The sequence below is a fragment of the Camellia sinensis genome, chromosome 9, assembly GCF_055761805.1.
Source record: "Camellia sinensis isolate YWXY chromosome 9, ASM5576180v1, whole genome shotgun sequence".
NCBI lineage: Eukaryota > Viridiplantae > Streptophyta > Magnoliopsida > Ericales > Theaceae > Camellia > Camellia sinensis.
This window is the reverse complement of record NC_138969.1, coordinates 72,410,154-72,428,795: the sequence shown is the minus strand read 5'-3', so window position 1 is coordinate 72,428,795 and position 18,642 is coordinate 72,410,154. Positions and strand designations below refer to the sequence as shown.

The following is an 18,642-nucleotide window of genomic DNA, read 5'->3' as shown; positions in this document are numbered from 1 at the left end:
TCAAGATGACTTTGGTGCACACATCTGCCTAATAGGATTTTTCATCAGTTCTCCAAAAAATTATCACCAAAACAGGCCCAAACTCAAAGAAGGCCCAAACACAAGCCCATACTTATTTTCAAAAAATAAAGAAACGAACAAGTAGGCCCAGAGAAGGCCCAAACCATCTGATTGAACAGAGGATTTTATTTGCATCCAAAAAATAATTTAGTACACTCAATTTCTCAATATTTATTATTAAATTATTTAAGGTTATAATTTATTCTCAATGAACCCAATATGTTTTTTCACTAATTATCCTTCAAGATACACCTTAATAACAAACAAATCAAAAATTCATTTATGTTGTGTATGATTGTGAGATTTAGAAAGTGATTTAGAAAATAAAAAGAAAAAAGTAAGTAAAATGTGAATAAAATATACTTATATTTCATTTAATTTCACACATTTTTCTTTTCCTTCTCCAATTTCTTTTTCAAATGTTCCAACCAAACACAACATTAATTATTATTCATAGATAAAGCCATCAGTTGAAGCCACAACAATGAATCAAATAATACTAAATCAACCTATGATAAATTGAAAGCACCAATTATTTCTTAAATTCGCGAATAGAATGACCAAAATCAATCTGTCCCCTTTGGTTGTGTGTTAATTCGAAATTTCATTTTTTTTTTCATTTTTGCAGAAAATACATTAAAGTTGTTTCGAGTAGTATTTTCAAAAACTATTTTAGGAATAACTTCCTGCAAAAACCCAATTTTAAGATAAAAAGAAAAGTAGTTTCAGGATTTTCAAAAACTATTTTCACACACATATGAAGGATTTTTGAAAATTTGTTTCACACAAATTTTAATTCTTATTAATAATTATATTGATGATAATGATGAGTTTTGGTAAGTTGGATTGCAATTTTAGAGTGATGCAGAAGATGTACAGAAAATAATTGAAATTTGGGAAAGAATATGAAAGACTTGAATATGAACAATAAATATAAGTGATTAGTGTGTACCATGAGAAAAAAATAATATTTTATTTCAGAGTTTAGTTTATATTGTCCTCATTAGTAAATTTAAATTAAGATATAATAAAAAGTAAAATTTTAAAATTTTAATTAAACATATCTAGTTAAAATTTAGACGCAAATATAATCACACAATTGAACCGCTCGATCAATTTCAAAAATTACATTTGATCAACAATAGTTGAATTTTTCTTAACCTGATACCATTTGGTTGGGTAAAAGGTAGCATGCCAATCCATCCAAACTATGATTACCCTTAGGTCTGGGGGTACTGCTATGAGGGACTTACGACAGTACTTGCTGTGAGATGAAACGACATCGTTTTTATCTCCTAGATGCATATTCAAGTACAACAGTGATTGATGTGAGATGAAACGACATCTAGATGCATATTCAAGCTTAAAAAAAGAAAGTTTATTAAGAGGGCCTGATCCTGGACAACCTCGAGAGAGAAAATGCCTTTAGCCACTATGCTACTTAGTCTACTCATAAATATTTTGGACATATATTATATTTATTACATTATGTAGGTCTTCCAGATAAAAAAAAAAAATTACAATCTGCAGCCACAATAAAGCTTATAAATTTTTTAAAGAAAGTCCTTTCCATCTTCAAAAAAAACATTTCAATCTGCACAATCCGATACTCTGTTATGTATCAAACACAAATAAAATAAAACACAATAACAGTGGCTTCTCCTTAAATAAACCTTGAATCCATATTAAATCTGCACAATTTGATGCTCTGTTATGTATCAAACAGAAATAAAATAAAACACAATAATAGTGGCTTCTCCTTAAATAATCCTTGAATCCATTTCAATTGAATTCTCAAAAATAAAGCAAAATGGTGGCCCGCTAGATAAATGTTTACATTTCAATTTTGCGGGGGTGGTTCCAAATGACTGAAAAAATCAAACAAACTATCATTACGAAAGACCGACTTAGCCACCATGGGACTGTGCTTTGCTAGATCAAATCCTAATCCCTGCAGCCAAAAAAAAAAAAAAACAAAAAAGAAAAAGAAAAAGATAAAAGGAAATGCATTGAAATTAAATACACATATATGTAAAACAAAAATCTAGATAACAAACAAGTATATTACACACCTGAGAACCTTGTGGATTGTACGATTCTTGGGAAGACAAAGGTGTTGATAGTGGATAAGTTGGCAGGCATTCAAAATTAACATCGTGCATGAACAGATTATATTTGGAATTCATTAGTTGTGGCCAATTGGGTATCTCAGCACCCTAGTTCATAAAATATTGTTAGTAGCAACTAAATGTTATGATCATTATGTACTTAAGTAATATGATTTCAATACAAAGAATACGATCACACCGGTGTGTGGTTTGAAGATGAATTCTGAATATTTCTAGTGTCGCTTGACTGTCCAATACTCTAAAGAGGTTGTAAAACATTTATCAATACATTGCAAAATTTAAAAATAAATCTAGCCAATTTGAAATAAAGTACTTCAGTAAATTCAATACGTAAGTAAGGCGGCTAGGTTGCGAAACAACTTTTGTTCTCTTAGTAGTCTTCTCATGCCAAGGTTTTAATCTACTCTCACCCTTGTGTTCGCCCTCTTTCTTTTTGAAGCCCTTAGCTTGTGCAAAGTTTGGATCAACTGCAAATTCTTTGGTACCCACTTCATTATTGCCTCCACTACCAGAAGCGCCTGAGCCGTCTAATGAAGCCATCATATTGTCTACTTGTGCACACAAATTCCTAAGAGTTTCATCAACTAATTGATAGACAGGTTTTCATTCAGATGATCGAGTTGCTAGTTTTACCATTCTAGGACAAATATCTCTACAGTGTGCTGCCATCACCAACTTAAGGTCATTCTCAACCACTATAACTGTTTCCTTAATTGCACAATCCTTCGCATCTAGTCTCCATCGACCTAATATATACCTTTCAAGAATTTTCATAATAGTCAATTTATCAAGCGCCTTAATTGCATGACCACATAAATCTCCAAAACTCTCAAATTTTTTACAAGTTCAATGAATTTCTCGACAATTATTGTCTCCTCCTGACTCATTAACTTCCACATTACCTTTCACAATATACTCTCTATCCTCTCCATATAAGCCAATCACATACGTTACTTCTCTTATTAACTCATGGCATCGCTTCACTTGACAACAAAGGGATGTGTCTAACTCATTATGGAGTCAGTCAAAGATAGAAAGGGTATATAACTTAGCAACTTGAATTAACGTGGGAGACATTTTCAACTTTATTCTCGGCAATTGTTGTCTAGAATTGTATATAGCTTTTACTTCTTCGTACCGCTTATCCATAACAACTCGATTGAAGTGTGTAAAAAATTGAACAATGTTATGGTCAACTTTTAAATGCTTCTTCAATTCTGCATTCAAGCTTTCACTAAGTTGAGTGCTTTGCATTCCTGCAGTATATACCAACTTCATATACACATGCGCCCACTTCTCTCTAAGTTCCCAAGTCTTCTTTATCCATAAGTTCTCTTGCAAGTTTTATTTATGAATCAAAGAATCCCAAGCTTCAACCAACTCATGTTCATCCTCATACAAAAATGTAAGTTTCGAAATCGTAATCAAATTTTAAACGACCCTTGAACAAGTAGCCTAAATGCTTTAAAGCATTTTGCATTAGGTGAAAAGTGCACAATCCATGAAATACCTCAGGCATGATTTTAGAAATTGCCTTAGCCATTGCCTAATCTTGACTTATAAAAAAACTAACAGGCTTTTTCTTTGGCATTGCATGCAAGAAAGTTTCAAATAACCACTCAAATGATGCCTCTTCCACCATTGTCTTCACCTCAGAATTGTCTTGTCCAACGTTGAATCCATAGTGTTGATGTCGAATCCACGACAATGAGCCACTTCGGAATCCACCAAAGCTTCAGGCCCAAATTTCACAGAATCCACCGAAGAACAACTCTCTCTTTTGTGAATAGAACAAAATAAACAAAACGCTTTGATATAATCCACTCAATTCATGATATAAACTCTCACAGATATCAAAGGAAACTAGCAAAGAAGTTCCAGATAAAAATCCTAATACCCAAGAAGAAGATTTGGAAGTTGTCCCCTAGAAGCTAAATTAATCACAGATTTATAGCAAACAGAATCGCGATCTCCGTTCGAGCATAGGAATGGACGCTCGAGCTATCTGACTAAAACGCGTGCTTCAGAACCGCGATCTTTGCTCGAGCGCAAGAAAGGCTGCTCGAGCGTAAAAATACAACTCTCAATACTTTTGCAGGCGAGCGAAACTTCTGAAAGGATTGCATCTTCGCTCGAGTGAAAAATCGACTGCTCGAGCAGTTAAATAACTTCGACTGCAATTTTGTTTTTTACTTCTGGGGTGCTGCCTCTCCACCCCGCCTGGGCGCTGCCCCTTATACCCTCGCAAGCTGATCGGGTAGCTCGATCCTCAACATAATTAGCGCAGTGGAAAATATAAAAGAATTAACATCACAAACTCCTCTGCAAGGCGCAATTCAGGTTGGATTCGAATCTAAATACTCATAACCTCACTAAAATAAAAGAACGAATAAAATTACATCTAAAAGAAGTTTTGTCAAACGGGATTGCCAATAACAAAAACCTAACAATCACCTCATTTGGCAATGCTGTGACAAAACACACCTAACAAATAAAATCCTAATCACTGTAACCCATTACAGTCAACAAAAACAAACTTTTTTCTGAAGGTCATGATCTATAAAACAACTATTAGTGCCACAAGAGTATATAAAAAAGCAATTGACATATGACAAGATTGTCTTGAAGCATGAGATATAAGCATGAATAGATGTAAATTGGAGATTTTAAGAACATGTAGCATGAATAGATGAAAATCCTAAGAAACATGCAAACACGTTCAAAAACCATTTTGACTCAAACTTCTCTCCCTTTTTGTCATGAATTGTCAAAGGAAGCTCAATCAATGAAAGCAAGAGCATAAATCACACAAGCACGGACAAGATGATGTAAAAATTAACAACCTACGAGAAGTAAGCAATAAATAAGAAGTGGATAGCCACATACAAACCAACTAATGCTGATCTCCCTTACCAAACCAATCAATGTAGGATAACCCAAGCTCCCTCTCACTAAAAACAACCACAAACATTGAAAACAATGAACAATACGAAAAAGACAAAAATAATATGGTGGAGCAAGCAAAAAATTTCATATTTGTACCTTAAAACACACAAGATTATCCAAAAAACACAATTACTTGAAAACACAATGTGCAAGCCTCTAAAAGATTCCCCAGGAAAGAAAGTGATGCAACATGTGAAAAGCATAGATCCCATGATAAAAGTATGTGTGTGTGTGACTCTTGGAGTTCGACAAGCACTAGATTCAAATCCTAGTAGTGATATGATAAATGGACCACCGGTAAGAGAACCTAAACACAACTAAAGAAAGTCAAACAACTAGGAATCAAGGGATATTTGTTGAGTAAAAGCGGAGGCTCCCCCTCAATCAATGAATCTTTTATTCTTTTTTTTTCCTTCTTTCTTTCTTTTGGACACTCATTGGTGGCTTTCACGCTCAAGAGTATGGAAACCGAACCAGAGAAGCATGGATACAATAAGGATAGCTTCGTTGGTGACTCTGAGGTAGCCTTTTTCTCATGCATTGACTGCAAAGAACTAAGGAAAAAGCCATGGAGATACAAAAAGATGGAAGGTGGTTAAGAGACTCAACATCACCCATGATATGTTAGTATAGGTCAATTCCTCCAGAAAAGCAAACGACACAATGCTAGAAGTCCATAGAGAAAATTGATCACTAAGGTAGAAGATTTCGATATTTGCTAATCCAAGAGTGTGTACAGAATGAGACATACTAATCAAAATACACACACTCCACAATGAGTAAAGACCATAGAAAATACACAGATATTAACATGTAATGGATATTCACATCAATTCCAATATGAACCAAGGACTTCTCAAAAATTTCAAACTTGCAAAATCATACTAAGAAAATCTTTTTGGATTTTTTTTTAAAAAAAAACAAAGCAAGATAAAAAAAAATGAGCAAGCACACACTAAAAGACCCAAAAAGAAAAAAAAAAAAACAAACAAAAACCCAAAAGCAACACGAAAAAAAAATTTAAACGAATAAACAAATTAACATAAGTCAAGTTTTCTTAGCCAAACCGTTTTAGTATGAACAAAGTTGTGAGAATTGGGTTCTTGGGCGGTGTTTTGACGTTGTGGTTCCCTTCCCCTTCAATGGAAACCCGCCTGGACTCGGTTTCCAACTTCTTATTCTTAGGTTTAGGCAAACACAAGCTCTATTCATGTTTGGTCTCAAGCAAATCAAAATAACGAGGTCTAATATGACCCTTAACCTCATTACCATCAATGAAGTGTCTCTTACCCCACGAGATGTTGGAATTTCTTCCATCTCTATGAGACACTCTCCCATGTGACTCATAACAATAAGGGCGAATATGACCATACATACCACAATGATGACAAATAAAAACAAGGTGTACCTTCTTTTCTTTGGCCTTACCAACTCTAGGAAGATTGAGAAGTCCATCCTCATTTTTGTTCTCCCTTTCCTTGAATTCTTGTATCATGAGATGTATATGCACTCCATTTTTCCTCTTTGCCACCACAAAAGCCAATGCCACTCTTGTCACAACACATTTGTTGACACCCAAAGATATCGTCCAAAGTCTTTGATCCTTTGTTCTAAAGTCTAATGGTACCCATAGCACACTTAAGCTCTTCCTCTTTCTTGATGACTAGCTCTTCCAAAGCAATTTGAGACATCTTGAGAGTTTCAATCTTTTCTTCATATGTTGCATAGATTTGCTGTAGCTTATTCCTCTCTTTCTCACAAGTCAAGAGTTTTGCACAAAGAGCTTGTCGATCACTAGAAATCTTGATTGCATCATTCCTAGCCTCAAAAATCTCCTTCTTCAATTTGACATTCTCACTTTTATAGGCTTTGAGTTTGATAGTGAGTTTGTCATTCAATTTAGATAAGTTAAGAGATTTCTTATACAACTTTTCATAAGCTTTCTGAAGCTCCTCATCATCACTCCCCCAGAATTCATCATCAATGACATTCTCAACCAGCCTCTTCAGATACTCTGTTTGTCCTTTAGTTTCGGAAGCCACCATGAAAGCAAGGAATTGTTCATGGCCTTTTTCGCCTTGTGCTTCATTGTCACTTTCATCTTTATCAGACTCTGATTCAACATCCCAAGTGATAGCGAAGGCTTTCTTCTTCCTCAAATGATTAGGGAATTCTTGAGTAAAGTGGCTAAATCCTTGGCATTCATAGCATTAGACTCTTTCAAAGTTCCCTTGTATCTTTCCTTTCTCTTTCTTGGTTATAGAATTAATTTTGAGTTTTTCTTTGCCTTTGGATTTATGAGTTGATTCTAGAAGATTATGATTCTTTTTCAATAAAGACTTTTAAATTGTTTTACAAAAGCATCCGCAATCTTGGAATCTATCTCATAATCCTCATCAGAATTCTTTCCAACTCTATGAGTACTACTAAAGGTAATATCATTTTTTTTTATTTCTTTTTGAAATTCATATGTGCCTTATAAGTTTGGAGATTTCCAACCAAATGATCTAGCTTGAAGTTGTCAACATCTTAAGCCTTCTCAATAGTCATAACTTTCGGTTGGAACTGATCGGGCAAGGACCTCAAAATTTTTCCCACAATCTTGGATTTCGGTATTTTTTCACCTAAATTGAAGATGAAATTTATAATGTCACTCAACTTCGCATAAAATTCATCAAAGGTCTCATTATTTTTCATTGAAAGGTTTTTGAAACTTGATGACGCAAAAGAGAGAATTGATAGCTTTACTATTCCAGCTGCTATTTTGGTAATCAGCTGTGTCCCACTTATCAATTGGTTTTGGAAAGGTTGCTCCATCAATGGTAATCGTTGGTTCAGTCCACCCACACATGAAGGATTGTCAAACTTTTTCATCAATAGATTTTAAAAATGATCTCATCCGAGCTTTCCAAAATGAATAATTATATCTGTCAAGTAGGAGTGGTCGAACCATAGAATTCACCTCACGAATTGAATCCATTAGCACAAATCAAACACCAAGATCTCGCTCCAATAGTTTTGGAAAAAAAAATAGAGCGACCTGCTCTGATACCAATTGAAAAATCTAAAAATCCCCGAGATATTGATTTGTGATTATGTATCAATTTTAACTAGTAAATAATAATCTCAATCAAACAACTAAAGACGAATTGACACAACGATTTAACGTGAAAAAATCACAATTAGAGCGCCTCTAGTTTTGATAAAAAAATCACAGGCCAAAGTCACAAAACAATCCACTAAGAAGACAAAAATGAATTACACAAGTGTACTCTCAATTACTTAGCGAATCCACGCCTAAATTGAACCAACCCCAATGTGCCTCTTCTACCACCATCTTCACCTCGGAATTGTCTTGTCCAACGTTGAATCTATAACGCTGATATCGAATCCACGACGATAAGCCACATTGGAATCCACCAAAGCTTCAAACCTAAATTCCACGGAATCCACCAAATAATTACTCTCTCTTTTTTGAATAGAACAAAATAAACAAAACCCTTTGATATAATAAACAAAATAAACCACGGGATTTGGTTTGTGGTTTTTTTTTTTTTTTATCACAATTAGAGGCGCTCCAATCATGGTTTTTCCACGTTAAATCGTTGAGTCGATTTGTCTTTGATTGTTTGATTGTGATTGTTATTTATTGGTTAAAATTGATACATAATCACAAATCAATATCTCGAGGAATTTTAGATTTTTCAAAATTATATATTTTAATTTTTATATTATGATGGTTGTGGTGGTAATGGTGACAGTGTCATAGTGGTGGTGGTGGCGGTAGCGGTAGCGGTGGTGGTAGCGGTAGCGATGGTAGTGGTACTTATAATAGTGGTGTTTATGGTAATAATGATAATAGTAGTGTTTATGGTAGTAGTAGCGGTGGCGGTGGCATGATGGTGGTGGTGGTTGTAGTAGTGGTGGTGGTGGCATGATGGTGGTGGTGGCGGCGACGACGGTAGTGATGGTGGTGGTGGTGGTGCACTAGTGGCAATGGCATGATGGTGATGGTGGCGGCAGCATGATGGTGGTAGTAGTGGCGGTGGCATGATAGTGGTGGTAATGGTTGTAGTATTAGTGGCAGTGGTGGTGGTTGTAGTAATGGCGGCAGTGGTGGCGGTGGCATAGTGGTAGTAGTGGTGGTAGTAGTGGTGATGGTGGTAATGGTGGCGGTAGTATGATGGTGGTGGTAGTGGTGGTAGCGGTGGTGGTGAGTTTATAAGTATATATGAATACTTATATTTAATATTTATAAATTCAGTCATAATTAAGCAAGTTTTATATGACTTAATTTTTTTTTTAAATTCTAGCCTACATTTTAAGAAGCACTTAAATTTTTAAGTGATATCAATTATGATTATCAAACAGACTTAATTGATTATCACTCAATCAATTTAGTTTTAAATGCTAAATTATGTTATCAAACACTCCCTAATATAATATTTGAAATTGTTGTTTTCTCTTTCAGCTCAAAAGAATGAAGTGTAAGATTATTATTTTAAAAAGTTATGACCTAGAGTGACAATTATGAAAATGACTTTACAATTAATTATCGTCACCCATAATGAATGGACATTGCCTCAACATTAATTCTATGAATTTCTACTAATCATAGGAAGATGCGAAGTTCACTTCTAAATGTAAAAATATATGATTGTATGATTCTTAGAGGTGTTGGCAGTGTTTGGTTGTGAAACTCACAACTTAATTTATTTTTTTTTTTTGTGACGAGTTGAATTTTTTTTTAATAATATTATTGAGAAATCTTAACTAATAAGAAAAAAAATATATCGGATCTCTCCTACTACTAAGAGTTGGAGAGGGATGTTTCATTAATTATCCCATAAAAGAATCTTAAGATTTGAACCTTATAATAAAATAAATTTTGAATTATGAATTTTATCAATCCAAACTATGTAAAACTAGGAAAAGGTATTGGTTTAAAAAAAGATTAATTTCATTCAATTGTGGATCACCTATTTGTACAAGAGGTATCCTACAATAGCTCTAACAGTGCTAATCTATTCTAGGAATATAGATATTTACTGCTAACAATACATATTTACTTCTTTATCTATCTCATCAATCTTGGGATAAATCTTTAATCTTTTCAACACTCCCCCTCAAGTTGGAGAGTGGATGTCAAGAACTCCAAACTTACGTATCATGGTTAATAAAGCATCATTTCCCAAAGGCTTGGTGAACACGTCCGCAAGCAGATTTGCTGAAGCAACATATTTGGTGACAACCGAACCATCTTGTATTTTGTCGCGAATAAAGTGACAATCTATTTCTATGTGTGTAACGACCCAATCTTGGCAAGGCAAAACCCTGCCAAGAGGGTGCACCTCAAACGCTATAGCACCTTTACACCACAATTCCTGTATAATTCTTACATCACATCACCACATCACCAAAAGTACATAAGACCTTACAATTGCCTAATATATATGAGATGATCTATTCAAAGACAAAAAAGTATTATCATGCTACAAGATAGTTCCTAAGCATTTCCTCCTAAAAAAATATAATACATACTAATCACGAATCCATCAATACATCCAACTTCATAAGCAATATTTATAATCAACCTCCTTCATAAAAAAAAAGGGTAAGCTTACATCCTAGAATGACCCTAAGCAAAACCTCAACCACAAGATGCCCACCTGTGATCCTTCAAAAAAATTCTAGTCTTCCAAGTTGAGGCGAGTCACACAAAAGTCTATGAATCTGAAAAAAAAAATTATTTAAAAGAATGAGCTAAAGCCCAATGAGTATACCAATACCATGGAGTTATAAAACTTGCTCCTACCAATAGGGTTCAAAATAAAGATACTAAACATAAGAGCTTAATTGGACTTAAATTTATACAAAATAAAAATAAAAATGATGAAATACAATTTTCATAAAACGTTATCAAGATTTTTCCAAGGAATCTCATAAGGCAGAAAAAAATATATTTGGATAATGAAAGTAAACAAAAATATAACTTTTCAATACATTAAGATTTCCTGTCCGTCATACAATCCACTACATAGCCTTAGGGTCGCGTTACCTCGCGACTTAGGTGGTGACGGTACCGTTACCCAAAACATAACCATAGGAACATAGCTCATGTCATCGTAGCACTTCAATTCTTGTTTCAATGTTTCGGTCCCCGGGACCCCTTATACATACAACGACCCTTATGGTCCTTAAAACATTTCGGTCCCCAGGACCCCAAAGCATTTTGGCCCTTGTGGCCCCAAAGGCTATATTCGGTTATATGATCAATAAAATAAATACCCTCACATAACATTTCACTGTCATTCAATCATCATCATCATAAAATTTGAAAGACTCAACTTAAAAAAATTCTCATAAAAAAATTACTGCTTCATTATACAAATGAAATCATATCTTTATTAAAACTCAACCCTTGGCCTCAATAAATTTATAGATTTTCTTTTTATACATATATCATGATGAAATGTATCATTCACTTCCTTTAATTCAAAAATTATTTTCAAACTTTGTAATAAAGATAGAGGTAAGGTAATTTCCATGGTAAGTATACTCACCTCCAAAAATAGCAAAAGTGTAGATTTGAAACTCTACAAATTAATTTTCAAGAGGTGTAGAGATGCCTTCCTCCAATCCTAACAATTAGTAAATAGGATCTCAAATTAGGAAAAGCTTTCAATGAAAATTACAACATCTACAAAAATGATCCTAAATAAAATTATGCTAAGGAATGGCAAGCTAAAGAACTCCTCCAACTTTAAGTCACCCAAACAAATAACTTATCCAATCTCCATAACACCCATCCTTTGAACATCTTTGAGTTAGTAACTTTTTAAATATCCAATCAATTTATATGCACAATACCACCATCAATTTACTACAAAAGTCAAAAATCAACATTTTTGTATAAACTCAACAACTTAAGTAAAATCTCTTCAATCACTTATAAAATTCCTCCATAGAACATAGCGATACCCAATCCACCATTTATCAAATCAATTTCAACATATAAATTCCCTAACACCAAAATCTCCAATTTTTACATTACATTCAAACCCTAGATTAACCCAAAATCTTAATCTCCAAATCAACCATCAAATTGACCATTTTTTTTTTAACATGTAAAACATTCATGGAAACTAATTGAGAGTATAAAATTCAACAATCAAACCCTAAATCATAATAGATCTAAAACACAAAAATTTCATCATCTCTAACTCAAAATATGTGAAACCTTAAACTAAACTTTTAGAGAAAGATTCTTACCAATTACAAGCCTCTAATCCATCAAGAAAATAAATCCCATGCTTTGATTCTTCAAAAGATTAAGAAAAATCTAGAGTTGGTGCTTCTATTGTGTTATTTTCGGATGGATTTAAGGAGTGGCCGACCGGACCCTTTTTCCGGCGAGATAAGGTGGTCGGAGGTGGTGGAGATGGTGGGTTAAGGTGGTGGTGTAAGGGTGGAGCAAAGGTGTGGTGTTTGGCCTCCAAGAAAGTAAAGGAAAATGAGAGAGAAAGTAGAGAGAAGTTAGAGAATGAAGAATGAAGACAATGAAGAAAAAAAAATCTGCACTTCTATTTTTTTTTTTTGTGTTGAAATGGGGTGTTTGGTCACACCTACCATCAAGTTTGGAGTTGGGTTTAGATATCCTAAATGGAGTTTAACATAGGAGTGTGTTTGGCTCTAGATGAAAAGTTAGGAATATTGTAATGTGTCTGGTCCTTTCATGAAAAACAAGATTGGCTGCTATATGAAAGGCCCCTTGTTATCACAATGTAATACTGCTGGTTTCGGATGTGATATGCGCAGATCTTTCAACAATGAATGTAACTAAAAGAATTCACAACATGTACCCATCATTGCCCTATACTCGGCTTCCATTGAAGAGAGAGATACCGTCTTTTTCTTTTTTGTCCTCCAGGAAACAAGAGACGATCCGAAGAAAACACAATAGCCCGCGGTTGGTCTACGAGTTGTAGGGCAACCAGCCCAATCAGAATCTAAAAAAGCTTGCAATGATAAATCATTCTGAGAAGGAAAAAATAAACCCTATCATGGACTGCACTTCAGATAACGTAAAACATGCAAGGCCGTTTCCATATGCGATTTATGTGGTTCATGCATGAATCTACTCAACACATTTACTGAATAAGTGATATCGAGCCGTGTAATAGTCAAATAAATTAGGCGTCCAACAAGCCGCCTATATTGAGATGGATCTCTAAGTAATTCTCATGCCTTTGTTCCATGGAAAAGTCTACTGGTTTAGCACCCAACAATCTATCATCCTTTATAATATCCAAAGTATATTTTCGCTGAGAGATGGAAATGCCTCTTTTTGAACGACATACTTCAATTCCTAGAAAATACTTCAAATCTCCTAAGTCTTTAATGCGGAAACGACTATGCAAAAACTCCTTTAAGAGCAGATATGGCAGTGAAATCATTACCCGCTATAAGGATGTCGTCAACATAGATCAACAATGTTGTAAAAGACTTGCCATTCTGACATGTAAATAATGAATAATCTGCTTTGGATTGAACAAACCAGGCGGCATGAATAGCTGTAAAGAACTTAGCAAACCATTGACGAGAAGCTTGCTTGAGGCCATACAATGATTTATGAAGGCGACATACCAAGTTCTTCCCTTGTCGCCTAAGACCAGGAGGTGGAGACATATAAATTTCTTCATGAATATCACCATGAAGGAAAGCATTGTGAACATCAAGTTGATGAATGGACCAATGTTGGGCAGCCGCTAGAGCCAGCAAACAGCGAACAGTAACCATCTTAGTAGTGGGAGAAAAGGTGTCATGATAATTAGTACTCTCCAGTTGTGTATAACCTTTCGTGACCAAGCAAGGCTTTATAACGTTTAATGGAGCCATCAGAGTGTCACTTGACTTTGTAAATCCACTAACAGTCAATGGGGTGTTTGGCCGGGAGAAGAGGAACAAGAGACCAAGTATTAAAGCTGTTAATTCAGATTGCATTGCGTCACAACAGTGGGAATGAGAAGCAGCATCTGCATAAGATGTAGGTTCAACAACCTAAGTGAGAGTTGCAACAAATAATCTAGGTGGTAGTGAGAGATGATGAACAGATAAATAATTGCAAAGAGGATACCGCGTGCCTGTTGAGGGACCAGACTACGAAGACAACACTGGTGAGGGAGACAATACTTGATTGCAAGCATAGTCTTGTAATTGAATGGGACGCGAATGAGTGCGCTCAGAACAATGCAAGGGCTGTGAAGGAGAAGGGCAGTGGAGCTATGGGGGTTGACACAAATAGGAAATGAGGCCGGGGACGGAATCAGGTCTAAAGGAGCCACGAGCAGCACCGGGTAAGGTGATAGTGACTGCAAATCAGGGAATGGTGGAAACGTTGGGGTGGAAAGAGAGCCGGAAAGGTCGGATACACAATAAGGTAGAACCGGGATGGGAGAGGAAGAGATGGGTGGACTAGAGGGGTTCTCATAAGGGAAAACAGATTCATGGAAGACGACGTCACGACTGGTGAAAATTTTGTGGATGGCAAGGTCATAAAGTTTATAAGCTTTCTATCCATCCGGGTAACCAAGGAAAACACAACATTTGGCTCGTGGAGCAAACTTATGGGATGCGAGCACATCAGTGGCATATGCAAGGCACCTAAAAACTTGAAGATAAACAGCGATGAGGACGCATTCTGCCCAAAAATGAATGGGAAGAGAGGATTGAAAACGAAGAGCACGAGCAGACGAACGAATATGGCCATGTTTACATTCTAGAACCCCATTTTGTTGGGGGGTATAAGTACAAGAGTGTTGGTAAATGATGCCATGGGTTCGAAAAAAATCTCGCATAGCAAAAAATTCTAAGCCATTATCAACACAAATGTTGGCAATTGTGGTACCAAAGTGTTAAGGCAAGTCTATGTGGCACTTTTGTGTTGCATAAAAAAAACCCATGTGAAGCGAGAATAGTCATCCACAATAGTTAAAAAATATCTAGCACCAGGACAAAAAAAAAAAAAAAGAAATTCTATAAGGACCCCAAATGTCACAATGGATTAATTCAAATGGTCGAATAGACGAAATGCTACTGATAGTGAATGGTAAACAACGCTGCTTGGCAAGAGCACAAGCATCACATAGCTTATTGAACTGGAAAGGAAAATTTAATAAATTCTTGGCCATAAAATCTAATCTTGCAGAAGATAAATGGCCCAATTGACGATGCCAGATGGTGGTGGATGAGGAATCATGAGGACATGGAGAATTACATGTGGTGACTGCTAAGGGCCGTCTAAGGTGGGGTTTCTCTAGAGTGAAAACAACCAAGTAATAGAGTCCGTCTGGTTGTCTACCCAAACCAATCGTCATCCGCGTTGTCAAGTCCTGCAAAATACACCAAGAAGGGAAAAAAGTCGCTGAACATTTGAGATTTTTGGTAATTTGACTAACAACAATGCTAGAGGGTCACAATTTTTGTGACCACAATGGCTCAAAATTGTCAAAACGACATCGGTTTGACATGTTTTGCACCCAAAACGACGTCATTTTAACAGTTTTAAGCCATTGTGGCCACAAAAATTGTGGCTCTCAAACATTTTCCTTCGACTAACTAACATCAAGTCTACTTTAAAAGATGGTACACTGAGCACATTTGTCAAAGAAAAATCTAAAGTTAAAGGTAAAGTTCCTGTAGAGATAATTGGTGTCGATTCGACTAACTAACATCAAGTCTACTTTAAAAGATACTGAAGGCAAAGATGAATGATGGAGGGTGGAAGCCGGTTCTTAAAAAACGGAGGATGGGTCTGCAAACTGGTCGATCAAGGATGAATGATTTGGTCTCTCTTTTCGTGGATGAAGTACCAGAGGCTATGACCCCTTCAGATCTATTTAATCTGTTCAGCAAGTTTGGAGTTGTGAATGATGTATTCATACCATTGAAAAGGAGGAAAACTACAAGATTAAGATTTGGATTTGTTAGGTACGATTGCACGGTGGCCGCAGAGGTGGCAGTGACAAAAGCGGATGGATTATGGTGTCATAACAGGGCCTTGAGAGTAAAGTTGGCTGAGTACAGCAAGTACAATCAAAGGAGACAGATGCTAACAAATGCTAAACAGGGAGGCATGGCGCAGAACAAGCAGGGGATCCCCATCCAACCTATCATGGGAATCAAAGGCAAGTCATACGCAGAAGTAGTTCAAACTGGAGGTAAAAATGGTGGAGAATATGGAAAACAAAACATCTCAATTCGAGCTGTGGAGGCTGGGAATGGGTGGTTATACGATAGTGTTCTCGTCAAGCTCAAAGCATTTTTTTCCTTTCCTGACTTTCAAAAGGAGATCTATAAGAGGACTGGTAAGGAAGTAGTAGTTAGACAAGTAGGAGGAAGGGTAGCAATTTTATCATTCAGCTCCAACCATCAGATGAAGGAAGAAAGAGCAAAGATGGAGGAGTGGATTCACGACTGGAGTGATGAAGTATTTGAATGGGAAGAAAGGAAGTTTTTGGAATGTGACAGATGTATCTGGCTCACTTGTGTGGGAGTTCCTCTCAATCTCTGGAGTATCAAAACTTTTGAAGCCATTGGCAAGGTATGGGGAGAAGTGGTCCAGTATGATGCAGATACAGTAGGAGGCCAACATTTTATGTTCGGTAAAGTTAGGATTATTACAAAAAGGATGGAGCCCATTAATACGGTAATTACACTAGTAGGAAATTTGAGGGAGTATCAAGTGCGAGTGTTCGAAGAGCCATTAGCCAGTATCTGTCAATGCAATGGTGGCTATAGCTGCCAGAAAAATGAAGTATTGGAATCCAATATGCACAATGAGAGTGAACACTTGTCCAAACGCAGGCATCAAGTTGATCATGTACATGCAGAGGTAGCTGTTAATGGTGTTAAAGGTGTTAAAGGTGGGGATGAAGGTGAAGTCAGTTCAGTTGCAGAGGAGGACAATGATGATGATGATGTGGCACAAACTGAGGACATGTCAACCAATGGAACACACACAGCCGACAGAGCTTTGGTAGCGGTGGATGGAGGCCATCATTGCATGTCTGGAGTAGCTGACAAAGTAACTGAGCGTGCTCTAGGGAAAGAAAGGATGGTGCAGGCGGTCTGCTCAAGGGCTGCGGAGAATGGGATAAAGCAACGGGTGGAAAATCTGGAAGGCAACAAAGGTTTTATGTGTAGTGCATCTGGGTTGGAGTGCGGCAGGCCCAACATAAATCTAGAAGTGGTGCTACATGGAGCCCAAGTTCAGCTCATAATTAATGGGCCAAGATGGGAAGCTAATTCTAATCTAAGTGATTGCATAGCCCAATCACAGTTTCTGGCGGTAGAGGAAGCTGTAGTTCAGCAAGTTAATCACGAGAAAGGGGGCCCATATCAGCAAGCTCAGGCTAGATTAAGAAGGAAGACTGACCTGAAGAGGAAAGGCAGTGAAAAGGGGAAAGAAAGAGTGAAACACGGTGGTCAACCAAAACAGAAAGGGATCCTATTCAACAATTGTCTTAGAGGTGGAGTGATCCTTCGAGCGGCAGCAGCTGCTATGTCTTTACAAGCGTCACAAAACAGCAGTTCCCAAAGGAGAAGAAAGATACTCAAGGAGGCCCAAGCTACGATTGAGGTCGGGAAGGCATTAGGGCTCAACTGTGACGGGAAGGAAGAGGAAGTGGTGACTAAAATAATGGAGCTGGAGGAGAAAGATATGGAAAGAGCTGAAGGAAGAGTAAAGGCAGATTAAGCTGCTGAAAAAATGTAGGAGAATAGAGGCTGTGTTGAAGATTGTTTAATGAAGATCATGTCTTGGAATGTTAGGGGGCTTAGAAAACCTGAAAAAAGGAGTAGAATTAAGGCTTTGGTGAGAGCAAAATTAGTAGATGTTTTGATGTTGCAGGAGACTAAGAGAGAAGCTATTGATGGAAATTTTGTCAAATCCTTATGGCCCGTGGATGATATGGGATTTATGGAGGTGGGTTCAGAAGGAAGTGCAGGTGGCCTCCTTTGCATTTGGAACACCCAAATTTTTCAATTGGTAGATTGCTGCAGTTCCAGGAACTTCATTCTTCTCGCAGGTATCTTATCTCAATCATTTCATTGTGTTATTTGCAATATTTATGCCCCGACTGATGCATTGAAGAGGAGGAAACTTTGGGAGAGTCTTGTAAAACTTAAACTCTCTTATCCTAACCCTTGGTGTCTGGGTGGTGATTTTAATGAGATTAGAGCTATGAGTGAGAGGAAAGGTTGCTCAAGAAGGGAAAGGGGTATGAAAGATTTTAACAATTTTATAGAGAGCTTGGAATTAATTGATCTGAATATGCATGGTAGACTATTCACATGGTGTAATGCATTGGATGGGGAGAGGTGGAGTAGGATTGATAGGTTTTTGCTTGATCCTGATTGGTTGGAGAGGTACAAATTTAAACAATGGGGATTGCCTAGAGTCATTTCAGATCACTGTCCAGTTTTGCTAATGGAGGATGGAAGGGAT

The 18,642-nt window shown here is 36.6% G+C and overlaps 1 long non-coding RNA gene across 1 annotated transcript; it reads right to left on the bottom strand.

The window, feature by feature from the left end:
* Positions 1-10,072: 10,072 nt before the first annotated feature.
* On the bottom strand, positions 10,073-12,902 carry LOC114269696 (uncharacterized). Its single transcript, XR_003631709.2, has 3 exons — positions 12,408-12,902; positions 11,699-11,776; positions 10,073-10,868 (listed from the first exon to the last, which is right to left on the bottom strand). It is a non-coding gene; the product is annotated as an uncharacterized LOC114269696 (long non-coding RNA).
* Between the last annotated feature and the right edge of the window lie 5,740 nt (positions 12,903-18,642).